An 11297-nucleotide genomic window follows, 5' to 3' on the forward strand; every position below is an offset into this window, starting at 1 on the left:
GGCTTCAAGGCATGCTTCCCTGTGAGAGCTAAGGACAGGGCACAACCCTCCCGCATCCTGCTTGACTGTAGAAGGAGCTGCTAACGTCCTCATGTTAGTGGCAGGGAAAGGTTGTGAGAAAAGCATGTGGAATCGTTGTGCCTGAACCCACGTGTATCTGAGTTGAATACAGCGATTTCCAAAGTCCTTCTTCATCAGAGTGTAGCTAGGTTCCCACTCGCATGTACGAGTGGGTAGCAGACATCTGCCTCCCATGCATACACACTTCTGAGAGTTGAGCTTATGGGCTGTAACCCTACCTCCTGCCTGCAGCTACCTTTCGCTTCCAAAAGGCCTAGGCTCGCTGCTTCACCGAAGTGTTGGGAGAGGTAACTGGAATCTCCCGGCACACAAGACTAGTGCCTCCAAACTCAATCCAGCGATTTCCCAGTAATTCCTGGGGTAGACTGGTGCTACATACTAAGTTCCATATGTGAGAAGGTAGCTGAACGCCTTGTCCAAAATCATCTTACTGCTGAGAGTTGAGCTCACCCTCAGTCCCTCACAGTTCCACACTGCCTGCAGAGTGAGTTTCGCACGTCTTCACCAGAGACGTTTGTCAAAGGCTTGTGAGACGCAACTTAACAATGCAGACCTGCACGGTATCTCCAGGTGCAGTACAGTGGTAATCTTGGAACCTCCTGACTCAGAATACTGCTACCTTCTCACTGCGATAAGAACGCAGCTAGTTGAGAGCTGGATTCTAGGCATGCTTCCCTGTGAAAGCTGAGGTCAGGGCAGAACCCTCCCGCATCCTGCCTGACTGTAGACGTAGCTGCTAACATCCTTATGTTAGTTGCTGGTAGAGGTTGGGGGAATAGCATGTGTAAGCATTGAGCCTGAACTCACGTGTACCTGAGTTGAATAGAGCGTTTTCCAACGGCCTTCTTCAATCAGAGTGTAGCTAGGTTCCTACTCCCATGTACTAGTGGGTAGTAGACATCTGCCTCCCATGCATACTTCTGAGAGTTGAGCTTCGGCCTGTACCTCCATATCCTGCCTGCAGGTACCCTTCGCTTCTAAACGGCCTAGACCTGCTGCGTGACGGCAGTGTTGGGAGAGGTAAGTGGAGTCTCCAGGCACACAAGACTAGTGCCTCCAAGCTCAATCCAGCGATTTCCTAGTAATTCCTGAGGTAGACTGGTGCTACATACTAAGTTCAATATATGTGAGAATGTAGCTAACGACTTGTCCAAAAGCATCTTACTTCTGGGAGCTGAGCTCATCCTCAGTCCCTCACAGTTCCACACTGCCTGCAGAGTGAGTTTCCCACGTCTTCACCAGAGACTTTTGCCACAGGCTTCTGAGACGCAAGTTAACAATGCACACCTGGACGGTATCTCCAGGTGCAGTAGAGTGGTAATCTGGGAACCTCCTTACTCAGAATACTGCTACCTTCACACTGTCATAAGAATGCAGCTAGTTGAGTGCTGGCTTCTAGGCATGCTTCTCTGTGAGAGCTGAGGACAGGGCAGAACCCTCCCGCATCCTGCCTGACTGTAGACGTACCTGCTAACCTCCTTATGTTAGTGGCTGGGATAGGTTGTGGGAAAAGCATGTGTAAGCTTTGGGCCTGAACTCCCGTGTATCTGAGTTGAATACAGCGATTTCCAACATCCTTCTTCAATAGGACTGTAGCTAGGTTCCAACTCCCATGTCCGAGTGGGTAGCAGACATCTGCCTCCCATGCATACACACTTCTGAGAGTTGAGCTTATGGCCTGTAACCCTACATCCTGCCTGCCGCTACCTTTCGCTTCCAAAAGGCCTAGGCTCGCTGCTTGACGCAAGTGTTGGGAGAGGTAATTGGAATCTCCCGGCACACAAGACGAGTGCCTCCAAGCTCAATCAAGCGATTTCCTAGTAATTCCTGGGGTAGACTGGTGCTACATACTAAGTTCCATACGTGAGTAGGTAGTTGAACGCCTTGTCCAAAAACATCTTACTTCTGAGAGTTGAGCTCACCCTCAGTCCCTCACAGTTCCACACTGCCGGCAGAATGAGTTTCGCACGTCTTCAACCGAGACTTTTGCCAGAGGCTTCTGAGACGCAAGTTCACAATGCAGACCTGGAGGGTATCTCCAGGTGCAGTAGAGTGGTAATCTGGGAACCTCCTGTCTCAGAATACTGCTACCTTCACCCTGCCATAACAATGCAGCTAGTTGACAGCTGGCTTCAAGGCATGCTTCCCTGTGAGAGCTAAGGACAGGGCACAACCCTCCCGCATCCTGCTTGACTGTAGAAGGAGCTGCTAACGTCCTCATGTTAGTGGCAGGGAAAGGTTGTGAGAAAAGCATGTGGAATCGTTGTGCCTGAACCCACGTGTATCTGAGTTGAATACAGCGATTTCCAAAGTCCTTCTTCATCAGAGTGTAGCTAGGTTCCCACTCGCATGTACGAGTGGGTAGCAGACATCTGCCTCCCATGCATACACACTTCTGAGAGTTGAGCTTATGGCCTGTAACCCTACCTCCTGCCTGCAGCTACCTTTCGCTTCCAAAAGGCCTAGGCTCGCTGCTTCACCGAAGTGTTGGGAGAGGTAACTGGAATCTCCCGGCACACAAGACTAGTGCCTCCAAACTCAATCCAGCGATTTCCCAGTAATTCCTGGGGTAGACTGGTGCTACATACTAAGTTCCATATGTGAGAAGGTAGCTGAACGCCTTGTCCAAAATCATCTTACTGCTGAGAGTTGAGCTCACCCTCAGTCCCTCACAGTTCCACACTGCCTGCAGAGTGAGTTTCGCACGTCTTCACCAGAGACGTTTGTCAAAGGCTTGTGAGACGCAACCTAACAATGCAGACCTGCGCGGTATCTCCAGGTGCAGTACAGTGGTAATCTTGGAACCTCCTGACTCAGAATACTGCTACCTTCTCACTGCGATAAGAACGCAGCTAGTTGAGAGCTGGATTCTAGGCATGCTTCCCTGTGAGAGCTGAGGTCAGGGCAGAACCCTCCCGCATCCTGCCTGACTGTAGACGTAGCTGCTAACATCCTTATGTTAGTTGCTGGGAGAGGTTGGGGGAATAGCATGTGTAAGCTTTGGGCCTGAACTCCCGTGTATCTGAGTTGAATACAGCGATTTCCAACATCCTTCTTCAATAGGACTGTAGCTAGGTTCCAACTCCCATGTCCGAGTGCGTAGCAGACATCTGCCTCCCATGCATACACACTTCTGAGAGTTGAGCTTATGGCCTGTAACCCTACATCCTGCCTGCCGCTACCTTTCGCTTCCAAAAGGCCTAGGCTCGCTGCTTGACGCAAGTGTTGGGAGAGGTAATTGGAATCTCCCGGCACACAAGACGAGTGCCTCCAAGCTCAATCAAGCGATTTCCTAGTAATTCCTGGGGTAGACTGGTGCTACATACTAAGTTCCATACGTGAGTAGGTAGTTGAACTCTTGTCCAAAAACATCTTACTTCTGAGAGTGGAGCTCACCCTCAGTCCCTCACAGTTCCACACTGCCTGCAGAGTGAGTTTCGCACGTCTTCAACCGAGACTTTTGCCAGAGGCTTCTGAGACGCAAGTTCACAATGCAGACCTGGAGGGTATCTCCAGGTGCAGTAGAGTGGTAATCTGGGAACCTCCTGTCTCAGAATACTGCTACCTTCACCCTGCCATAACAATGCAGCTAGTTGACAGCTGGCTTCAAGGCATGCTTCCCTGTGAGAGCTAAGGACAGGGCACAACCCTCCCGCATCCTGCTTGACTGTAGAAGGAGCTGCTAACGTCCTCATGTTAGTGGCAGGGAAAGGTTGTGAGAAAAGCATGTGGAATCGTTGTGCCTGAACCCACGTGTATCTGAGTTGAATACAGCGATTTCCAAAGTCCTTCTTCATCAGAGTGTAGCTAGGTTCCCACTCGCATGTACGAGTGGGTAGCAGACATCTGCCTCCCATGCATACACACTTCTGAGAGTTGAGCTTATGGGCTGTAACCCTACCTCCTGCCTGCAGCTACCTTTCGCTTCCAAAAGGCCTAGGCTCGCTGCTTCACCGAAGTGTTGGGAGAGGTAACTGGAATCTCCCGGCACACAAGACTAGTGCCTCCAAACTCAATCCAGCGATTTCCCAGTAATTCCTGGGGTAGACTGGTGCTACATACTAAGTTCCATATGTGAGAAGGTAGCTGAACGCCTTGTCCAAAATCATCTTACTGCTGAGAGTTGAGCTCACCCTCAGTCCCTCACAGTTCCACACTGCCTGCAGAGTGAGTTTCGCACGTCTTCACCAGAGACGTTTGTCAAAGGCTTGTGAGACGCAACTTAACAATGCAGACCTGCACGGTATCTCCAGGTGCAGTACAGTGGTAATCTTGGAACCTCCTGACTCAGAATACTGCTACCTTCTCACTGCGATAAGAACGCAGCTAGTTGAGAGCTGGATTCTAGGCATGCTTCCCTGTGAGAGCTGAGGTCAGGGCAGAACCCTCCCGCATCCTGCCTGACTGTAGACGTAGCTGCTAACATCCTTATGTTAGTTGCTGGGAGAGGTTGGGGGAATAGCATGTGTAAGCATTGAGCCTGAACTCACGTGTACCTGAGTTGAATAGAGCGTTTTCCAACGGCCTTCTTCAATCAGAGTGTAGCTAGGTTCCTACTCCCATGTACTAGTGGGTAGTAGACATCTGCCTCCCATGCATACTTCTGAGAGTTGAGCTTCGGCCTGTACCTCCATATCCTGCCTGCAGGTACCCTTCGCTTCTAAACGGCCTAGACCTGCTGCGTGACGGCAGTGTTGGGAGAGGTAAGTGGAGTCTCCAGGCACACAAGACTAGTGCCTCCAAGCTCAATCCAGCGATTTCCTAGTAATTCCTGAGGTAGACTGGTGCTACATACTAAGTTCAATATATGTGAGAATGTAGCTAACGACTTGTCCAAAAGCATCTTACTTCTGGGAGCTGAGCTCATCCTCAGTCCCTCACAGTTCCACACTGCCTGCAGAGTGAGTTTCCCACGTCTTCACCAGAGACTTTTGCCACAGGCTTCTGAGACGCAAGTTAACAATGCACACCTGGACGGTATCTCCAGGTGCAGTAGAGTGGTAATCTGGGAACCTCCTTACTCAGAATACTGCTACCTTCACACTGTCATAAGAATGCAGCTAGTTGAGAGCTGGCTTCTAGGCATGCTTCCCTGTGAGAGCTGAGGACAGGGCAGAACCCTCCCGCATCCTGCCTGACTGTAGACGTACCTGCTAACCTCCTTATGTTACTGGCTGGGATAGGTTGTGGGAAAAGCATGTGTAAGCTTTGGGCCTGAACTCCCGTGTATCTGAGTTGAATACAGCGATTTCCAACATCCTTCTTCAATAGGACTGTAGCTAGGTTCCAACTCCCATGTCCGAGTGCGTAGCAGACATCTGCCTCCCATGCATACACACTTCTGAGAGTTGAGCTTATGGCCTGTAACCCTACATCCTGCCTGCCGCTACCTTTCGCTTCCAAAAGGCCTAGGCTCGCTGCTTGACGCAAGTGTTGGGAGAGGTAATTGGAATCTCCCGGCACACAAGACGAGTGCCTCCAAGCTCAATCAAGCGATTTCCTAGTAATTCCTGGGGTAGACTGGTGCTACATACTAAGTTCCATACGTGAGTAGGTAGTTGAACTCTTGTCCAAAAACATCTTACTTCTGAGAGTGGAGCTCACCCTCAGTCCCTCACAGTTCCACACTGCCTGCAGAGTGAGTTTCGCATGTCTTCAACCGAGACTTTTGCCAGAGGCTTCTGAGACGCAAGTTCACAATGCAGACCTGGAGGGTATCTCCAGGTGCTGTAGAGTGGTAATCTGGGAACCTCCTGTCTCAGAATACTGCTACCTTCACCCTGCCATAACAATGCAGCTAGTTGACAGCTGGCTTCAAGGCATGCTTCCCTGTGAGAGCTAAGGACAGGGCACAACCCTCCCGCATCCTGCTTGACTGTAGAAGGAGCTGCTAACGTCCTCATGTTAGTGGCAGGGAAAGGTTGTGAGAAAAGCATGTGGAATCGTTGTGCCTGAACCCACGTGTATCTGAGTTGAATACAGCGATTTCCAAAGTCCTTCTTCATCAGAGTGTAGCTAGGTTCCCACTCGCATGTACGAGTGGGTAGCAGACATCTGCCTCCCATGCATACACACTTCTGAGAGTTGAGCTTATGGCCTGTAACCCTACCTCCTGCCTGCAGCTACCTTTCGCTTCCAAAAGGCCTAGGCTCGCTGCTTCACCGAAGTGTTGGGAGAGGTAACTGGAATCTCCCGGCACACAAGACTAGTGCCTCCAAACTCAATCCAGCGATTTCCCAGTAATTCCTGGGGTAGACTGGTGCTACATACTAAGTTCCATATGTGAGAAGGTAGCTGAACGCCTTGTCCAAAATCATCTTACTGCTGAGAGTTGAGCTCACCCTCAGTCCCTCACAGTTCCACACTGCCTGCAGAGTGAGTTTCGCACGTCTTCACCAGAGACGTTTGTCAAAGGCTTGTGAGACGCAACTTAACAATGCAGACCTGCACCGTATCTCCAGGTGCAGTACAGTGGTAATCTTGGAACCTCCTGACTCAGAATACTGCTACCTTCTCACTGCGATAAGAACGCAGCTAGTTGAGAGCTGGATTCTAGGCATGCTTCCCTGTGAAAGCTGAGGTCAGGGCGAACCCTCCCGCATCCTGCCTGACTGTAGACGTAGCTGCTAACATCCTTATGTTAGTTGCTGGGAGAGGTTGGGGGAATAGCATGTGTAAGCATTGAGCCTGAACTCACGTGTACCTGAGTTGAATAGAGCGTTTTCCAACGGCCTTCTTCAATCAGAGTGTAGCTAGGTTCCTACTCCCATGTACTAGTGGGTAGTAGACATCTGCCTCCCATGCATACTTCTGAGAGTTGAGCTTCGGCCTGTAAATCCATATCCTGCCTGCAGGTACCCTTCGCTTCTAAACGGCCTAGACCTGCTGCGTGACGGCAGTGTTGGGAGAGGTAAGTGGAGTCTCCAGGCACACAAGACTAGTGCCTCCAAGCTCAATCCAGCGATTTCCTAGTAATTCCTGAGGTAGACTGGTGCTACATACTAAGTTCAATATATGTGAGAATGTAGCTAACGACTTGTCCAAAAGCATCTTACTTCTGGGAGCTGAGCTCATCCTCAGTCCCTCACAGTTCCACACTGCCTGCAGAGTGAGTTTCCCACGTCTTCACCAGAGACTTTTGCCACAGGCTTCTGAGACGCAAGTTAACAATGCACACCTGGACGGTATCTCCAGGTGCAGTAGAGTGGTAATCTGGGAACCTCCTTACTCAGAATACTGCTACCTTCACACTGTCATAAGAATGCAGCTAGTTGAGAGCTGGCTTCTAGGCATGCTTCCCTGTGAGAGCTGAGGACAGGGCAGAACCCTCCCGCATCCTGCCTGACTGTAGACGTACCTGCTAACCTCCTTATGTTAGTGGCTGGGATAGGTTGTGGGAAAAGCATGTGTAAGCATTGGGCCTGAACTCCCGTGTATCTGAGTTGAATACAGCGATTTCCAACATCCTTCTTCAATAGGACTGTAGCTAGGTTCCAACTCCCATGTCCGAGTGCGTAGCAGACATCTGCCTCCCATGCATACACACTTCTGAGAGTTGAGCTTATGGCCTGTAACCCTACATCCTGCCTGCCGCTACCTTTCGCTTCCAAAAGGCCTAGGCTCGCTGCTTGACGCAAGTGTTGGGAGAGGTAATTGGAATCTCCCGGCACACAAGACGAGTGCCTCCAAGCTCAATCAAGCGATTTCCTAGTAATTCCTGGGGTAGACTGGTGCTACATACTAAGTTCCATACGTGAGTAGGTAGTTGAACGCCTTGTCCAAAAACATCTTACTTCTGAGAGTTGAGCTCACCCTCAGTCCCTCACAGTTCCACACTGCCTGCAGAGTGAGTTTCGCACGTCTTCAACCGAGACTTTTGCCAGAGGCTTCTGAGACGCAAGTTCACAATGCAGACCTGGAGGGTATCTCCAGGTGCAGTAGAGTGGTAATCTGGGAACCTCCTGACTCAGAATACTGCTACCTTCACCCTGCCATAACAATGCAGCTAGTTGACAGCTGGCTTCAAGGCATGCTTCCCTGTGAGAGCTAAGGACAGGGCACAACCCTCCCGCATCCTGCTTGACTGTAGAAGGAGCTGCTAACGTCCTCATGTTAGTGGCAGGGAAAGGTTGTGAGAAAAGCATGTGGAATCGTTGTGCCTGAACCCACGTGTATCTGAGTTGAATACAGCGATTTCCAAAGTCCTTCTTCATCAGAGTGTAGCTAGGTTCCCACTCGCATGTACGAGTGGGTAGCAGACATCTGCCTCCCATGCATACACACTTCTGAGAGTTGAGCTTATGGCCTGTAACCCTACCTCCTGCCTGCAGCTACCTTTCGCTTCCAAAAGGCCTAGGCTCGCTGCTTCACCGAAGTGTTGGGAGAGGTAACTGGAATCTCCCGGCACACAAGACTAGTGCCTCCAAACTCAATCCAGCGATTTCCCAGTAATTCCTGGGGTAGACTGGTGCTACATACTAAGTTCCATATGTGAGAAGGTAGCTGAACGCCTTGTCCAAAATCATCTTACTGCTGAGAGTTGAGCTCACCCTCAGTCCCTCACAGTTCCACACTGCCTGCAGAGTGAGTTTCGCACGTCTTCACCAGAGACGTTTGTCAAAGGCTTGTGAGACGCAACCTAACAATGCAGACCTGCGCGGTATCTCCAGGTGCAGTACAGTGGTAATCTTGGAACCTCCTGACTCAGAATACTGCTACCTTCTCACTGCGATAAGAACGCAGCTAGTTGAGAGCTGGATTCTAGGCATGCTTCCCTGTGAGAGCTGAGGTCAGGGCAGAACCCTCCCGCATCCTGCCTGACTGTAGACGTAGCTGCTAACATCCTTATGTTAGTTGCTGGGAGAGGTTGGGGGAATAGCATGTGTAAGCTTTGGGCCTGAACTCCCGTGTATCTGAGTTGAATACAGCGATTTCCAACATCCTTCTTCAATAGGACTGTAGCTAGGTTCCAACTCCCATGTCCGAGTGCGTAGCAGACATCTGCCTCCCATGCATACACACTTCTGAGAGTTGAGCTTATGGCCTGTAACCCTACATCCTGCCTGCCGCTACCTTTCGCTTCCAAAAGGCCTAGGCTCGCTGCTTGACGCAAGTGTTGGGAGAGGTAATTGGAATCTCCCGGCACACAAGACGAGTGCCTCCAAGCTCAATCAAGCGATTTCCTAGTAATTCCTGGGGTAGACTGGTGCTACATACTAAGTTCCATACGTGAGTAGGTAGTTGAACGCCTTGTCCAAAAACATCTTACTTCTGAGAGTTGAGCTCACCCTCAGTCCCTCACAGTTCCACACTGCCTGCAGAGTGAGTTTCGCACGTCTTCAACCGAGACTTTTGCCAGAGGCTTCTGAGACGCAAGTTCACAATGCAGACCTGGAGGGTATCTCCAGGTGCAGTAGAGTGGTAATCTGGGAACCTCCTGTCTCAGAATACTGCTACCTTCACCCTGCCATAACAATGCAGCTAATTGACAGCTGGCTTCAAGGCATGCTTCCCTGTGAGAGCTAAGGACAGGGCACAACCCTCCCGCATCCTGCTTGACTGTAGAAGGAGCTGCTAACGTCCTCATGTTAGTGGCAGGGAAAGGTTGTGAGAAAAGCATGTGGAATCGTTGTGCCTGAACCCACGTGTATCTGAGTTGAATACAGCGATTTCCAAAGTCCTTCTTCATCAGAGTGTAGCTAGGTTCCCACTCGCATGTACGAGTGGGTAGCAGACATCTGCCTCCCATGCATACACACTTCTGAGAGTTGAGCTTATGGCCTGTAACCCTACCTCCTGCCTGCAGCTACCTTTCGCTTCCAAAAGGCCTAGGCTCGCTGCTTCACCGAAGTGTTGGGAGAGGTAACTGGAATCTCCCGGCACACAAGACTAGTGCCTCCAAACTCAATCCAGCGATTTCCCAGTAATTCCTGGGGTAGACTGGTGCTACATACTAAGTTCCATATGTGAGAAGGTAGCTGAACGCCTTGTCCAAAATCATCTTACTGCTGAGAGTTGAGCTCACCCTCAGTCCCTCACAGTTCCACACTGCCTGCAGAGTGAGTTTCGCACGTCTTCACCAGAGACGTTTGTCAAAGGCTTGTGAGACGCAACTTAACAATGCAGACCTGCACGGTATCTCCAGGTGCAGTACAGTGGTAATCTTGGAACCTCCTGACTCAGAATACTGCTACCTTCTCACTGCGATAAGAACGCAGCTAGTTGAGAGCTGGATTCTAGGCATGCTTCCCTGTGAGAGCTGAGGTCAGGGCAGAACCCTCCCGCATCCTGCCTGACTGTAGACGTAGCTGCTAACATCCTTATGTTAGTTGCTGGGAGAGGTTGGGGGAATAGCATGTGTAAGCATTGAGCCTGAACTCACGTGTACCTGAGTTGAATAGAGCGTTTTCCAACGGCCTTCTTCAATCAGAGTGTACCTAGGTTCCTACTCCCATGTACTAGTGGGTAGTAGACATCTGCCTCCCATGCATACTTCTGAGAGTTGAGCTTCGGCCTGTACCTCCATATCCTGCCTGCAGGTACCCTTCGCTTCTAAACGGCCTAGACCTGCTGCGTGACGGCAGTGTTGGGAGAGGTAAGTGGAGTCTCCAGGCACACAAGACTAGTGCCTCCAAGCTCAATCCAGCGATTTCCTAGTAATTCCTGAGGTAGACTGGTGCTACATACTAAGTTCAATATATGTGAGAATGTAGCTAACGACTTGTCCAAAAGCATCTTACTTCTGGGAGCTGAGCTCATCCTCAGTCCCTCACAGTTCCACACTGCCTGCAGAGTGAGTTTCCCACGTCTTCACCAGAGACTTTTGCCACAGGCTTCTGAGACGCAAGTTAACAATGCACACCTGGACGGTATCTCCAGGTGCAGTAGAGTGGTAATCTGGGAACCTCCTTACTCAGAATACTGCTACCTTCACACTGTCATAAGAATGCAGCTAGTTGAGAGCTGGCTTCTAGGCATGCTTCCCTGTGAGAGCTGAGGACAGGGCAGAACCCTCCCGCATCCTGCCTGACTGTAGACGTACCTGCTAACCTCCTTATGTTACTGGCTGGGATAGGTTGTGGGAAAAGCATGTGTAAGCTTTGGGCCTGAACTCCCGTGTATCTGAGTTGAATACAGCGATTTCCAACATCCTTCTTCAATAGGACTGTAGCTAGGTTCCAACTCCCATGTCCGAGTGCGTAGCAGACATCTGCCTC

Source organism: Canis aureus, chromosome 13 (genome assembly GCF_053574225.1).
Source record: "Canis aureus isolate CA01 chromosome 13, VMU_Caureus_v.1.0, whole genome shotgun sequence".
Lineage (NCBI taxonomy): Eukaryota > Metazoa > Chordata > Mammalia > Carnivora > Canidae > Canis > Canis aureus.